Genomic DNA, 4,602 nt, shown 5'->3' with positions numbered 1-4,602 from the left:
AAAAGATGTAGTGAAATTACTATATGTGTTAACTCAAAATGAGCAAAATGTCTTGTGGATTGCTCTTTGTATTTTTGCTTTCCCAACAGGGTGGACCTGTAGTGCAATAGATCACATATTCAGATGATGTCAGGTGAAATAGTAATTAGCCAAATAAAGGTTACTTCCTCTGATTGGACAATGGAAGGAAAAGGTAGAGCAGAATGCATTGGAAAAGGGAGAGAAAGAAAAATAGAGATGGAGGATGTGGGCAAGAAGTAGATGGAGGAGGAAGAGGTTGAAAATGGAGCAGACCCCTGTGGCCTGGAGGAGCCACAAGTAGCTAGAGATTTCATAATGGGCAATAGAGTGGTGTAGAGGTGTATTTGTCCAATCTAATCGCACATATTGTCGTTATATTATTGAGTTTTCTGTTCCTTGCATGGGCGTTTTTGGTTTGGAGATTTACCCATGTAAATCTGGTTAGTATAAACCTCTGGTATTTTCATTTCAAATGACTAAGGCAAGTCCTGTGAGAGGAACTTTACCCAGCCTTCTGCAGGCCAGCCAGAGGGTGTGGGTGGGATGAGAAATGCAACAGCACTCCAGGCACTTCAGTTAAAATTTGTTTGGTTAAAGTAGCAAACTAACAGCAGGAACCAAGACAAGATGGCTGCATAGAACTAGCCATGTAGGGTGAACCTAACCACTGATACCAGAGCATAGAATGAATTAGCATGGGCTTAATTTAAAACTACATGCAATAGATGACGTCGAGTGTGGTAGTCAACAATCCACTAGGGAGTTAGGATTCTTGTCCTAGGGATGAGAGAATTAGATTCCTGAATGAGCAGAGATGAGTCAAGTGACTCCAGCACATGGGAATCTAAACACAGGGATAGACAGACCCAAATCAGGCTCTGGGTTCTCCTCCTGTAAAAAGAATCAGTATAATGAATGGCTCCAGGCAGAGAGGGAAAGTAAAGGGTGCATGCTTTTAATAAAGTTTGGTTTAGTTGTTGCTAATTTGGTTTAATTGGATAGAAGAGGACACAATTTTGGCCTCAGTCACCTGGGGAATTCCTCCTGAGGTTCAGAGCTAACTCAGGGAAAATGGGCCCAGATTATCTGGGAGCTCCTGCTGTGCAGGGAGAAGCTGAGCTAACAGAAAAACTACAACCTGCAAAGCAGACAACAGAGATTGGATGAGGATAAAATCCTCTAGGAAAGTCTCAGTGTCTCACAGGATGCTCCTGTTCTCTCAAAAGTGGGTTCAATATCCTGGCCTGGCAGATTAGAAAAGGCCGGAAAGAAAGGTTTCTACTGTGCTTGTTTGGTTTAGTCACTTTGTTGAGAAGTTAATTTTCAAAATGTGTGTGATTTTGAATTTTCTGGTTATTTTACTATTTTTCTGGGAAAGATGTCAAGCTAAAAATCTTTCTGGTTACTGGCTAAAGGACATGCTAGTTTGGGAGAAAGACCTTATGTTTCTGCTTATAGGAAAAGTAATTAGGCCCTGGACTCCTTCCAGAGTTCTCTGGATCAGAAAGGGCAGAGGGAGCCACCCTGAAGAACTAGAAAATTCTAGAGAACCAAACAAGAAAGGTAAAGATTCCTTATGCCATCCTTCACAAGGCATGAGCAAAGACTTAGGATTGGTTATTATTAAATTTGGCTCATAAAAAGACTATCTTTTCACATGCTCAAACAAAGAGCAATTTCATCTTGAGTAGTCAAGGTATTTTATGTTAAACTGGTTCACAATCGGCTAGGCAATCGAGCCTTAGGATGCAGAGTAACAAGTGCATAGAAGTAGCCATGGAGGCTGCATGAAACTCTGATGCCTGTGTTTAGCCAGACTTAGTGCTGGGTTATTTTAAAATTGCATGTAGCATAATGTGCTTGAAATGAACTAAAATCAAAGTTAGAAAAATAGAATATATATCATGGAAAGATATCAGGGAAAAGGCTAAAAACAAAAATCCCAAGTAAAATCCAAACAAATAACCAACTTTATATTCTGTTCAGCAGAGTCATGAAGCTCTCTAGAAGGAGACAAGAGAGGATGCAGCTGTTGGGCTATCTCAGGCAAACTCTGCACCAGAGCACCTGTTCAAAGAGATTAGGGCATCATTCCTGTATCATGGATGTTTACTGGGAGAATTGAATGAATTAACAGCTGAGTTGTGGAATTCTATAGATCTATAAAATAATCCGCAGTGGATAATACAAAGTTATGAAATATCTTCCAGCTTCTTAATCAGAACTATAACTTTTCAATGTAGCCCATGGATGCTGAGGGTAACTGTGATTTCAAGGTCATTTCCAATCATCTATGTTAAGTGTTTTGACTCAAGGAAAGTGGCATTGCCATAGATGAAATCAGTTAAAGGCATATTTATTTCTGCTTTGCCAAGTAACTGGACAAAAGTCAGTTCAAAAAGTTGCCATTATTGAGTGTACTTTTTTCCTCTCAGTTACTTCATGTATTTTCTCACTTATTTAAATTTCCATACATCTATACAGTAAAATATGGTCTTATCAACCCTAACTTCTCTCCTCCAAATTCTAAAAGATTCCTCTCAGAATCCCCCTTTTGACTCTATAGCCCTGGTTAGTCTGGGACTGGCTGTGTAAATCAGATTAGTCTAGAACTCACAGAGGTCCGCCTGAATCAGATCCTGGGTTAAAAGTCAGCACCACTAAACCACCACTCTGTGTGTGTGTGTGTGTGTGTGTGTGTGTGTGTGTGTGTGTGTGTGCAGAAATACACATAAACACATTTTTTTGTATCTCATTAAGCCCTGTTAGACCTGGTCAGGCTTGCATACTGTGTGTACAGCTGTTCACTGGGAGTCGTACCAATGGCCTTCCCCCAAGGAAGAATGAATTTCTATCAGCTGCTGTTAACTGCAGCTCCTCATTTGATGCAAGGGCTTATAATTACTTCTCCCACCCATGCATGATGTGCAGACAAATGCCACATCTGTCACTTTACTCGGTTAATATATACTAATAAAATGTTGTGGTGTTTTCAAATTTATATGTATATATATATATATATATATATATATATATATATATATATATATATATGTATGTATGTATATATATTGTGCATGTATAATGACACATCGTATATACTCGTAGTGGCTATTCCTGGTTGTGAACTTGACTATAAGTGGAATGAACTACAACCCAGAATTGTAAAGCTCACCTTTGATCCTGATGTTGAGGCTGGGAGATACAAGTTTCTGAACTGCATCTTGGCATGGAGATCATGAGGCAAAGTGGCTAGGAATCTCAGGAGCTTAAGGCAAGGAGGTCTCTGAGTTCAAGGTCACCTGGGACAAAGCAAGTCCCAGATCCAGCTGTGGTTGTATGCACCTTTAACCTGGGACACAACTTCTGCTGGGGATTTACATGAGGACATTGGAAGAAGGAAGAGTCTCTCTTTTTCACCTGCCTGTCTGCCTGCCTTGTGGGACTGAGCCACTGCTAGATCCTTGGACTCCCATTCATACCTGCTGCTGATCATGGTTGGGGAGTTGGACTACAGACTGCAAGTCATCAACAAATTGTCTCTCTGTACAGAGATTACCCATAAGTTCTGTGACTCTAAAGAACCCTATATAAGACAATTCTCTTTTATAATATATAATTTCTATTTATATATTAATGTACAATGTAATTTATTATTTTATTCATAATTTTATTACATACATCTATATATTTATATGTAAATAAAACACAGGTTGTATGCCTATGAAACAGTAACACACTGCATACTTGATGACTGCTGCCTTGTCCCTACTCCCTACTGCAGGGGAGAAAATGGACCAGTCTCACCAATGAAAAAGGTAAACTAAAATGTTAACTACTGGGTGGAAATACAGATGGTGTGCATATAAAATAACATCTTCTTGATTCCTTCTTTAGAAATTTTTCTTCATTTCTTGAAGTCACTTTTTATGATACATTCTTATATGATATACTATCTCACAGTTATTATGGTAAGTTATTTTTATTGTTAGTACAAAAGTATACACATAATGTTGTGCTAATTCCAGTAATGTCCGGGTAAGGCTTCATGCACATGACTGCATTGTATAATATTTCCCTATGTGATCCAAAACTCTTTTGTTGTTATATTATGATCTCTAAGCAGAATATTGATGATCCTGAAATTATATACCATACCTAAGATTTTTCTCAAACATTTCATTAGCTTTCCATAGAATGCTATTGTAAGTGCATTTGACTGTTCAGTTCCGGGTATGAATTCCAGTAGAGTACTTTCTGGATAATATTTCCTTACAAAATGCTGTTAACTGCTTCCTCCAAGAAGTTAATTTCTTGTTTTAAAATTTATAAATTATGTTTAAATGGAAGATAGAGAAGGCAGATGCTGGATTATTTAGTACCAAGCTGGTTTTCTGTCCTGATGTGGGTAAGGGCTGGTCAATGTTATGTTTCTCATTCCTTTAGATTTGTAGCTGTTTTAGACTTTATAAATAATCATTTTGAGTATTCCAAGTCCATAGGCATTTTCTGACCCAATTGTCCATTTTACAGGAGTATTTTTCTTACAAGTTTGGAACCATAAAATAGAAATTTTCCTAA

The sequence above is a fragment of the Rattus norvegicus genome, chromosome 1, assembly GCF_021556685.1.
Source record: "Rattus norvegicus strain SHRSP/BbbUtx chromosome 1, alternate assembly SHRSP_T2T, whole genome shotgun sequence".
Lineage (NCBI taxonomy): Eukaryota > Metazoa > Chordata > Mammalia > Rodentia > Muridae > Rattus > Rattus norvegicus.
The sequence above is the reverse complement of the archived record's forward strand: the minus strand, read 5'-3'. Positions refer to the sequence as shown.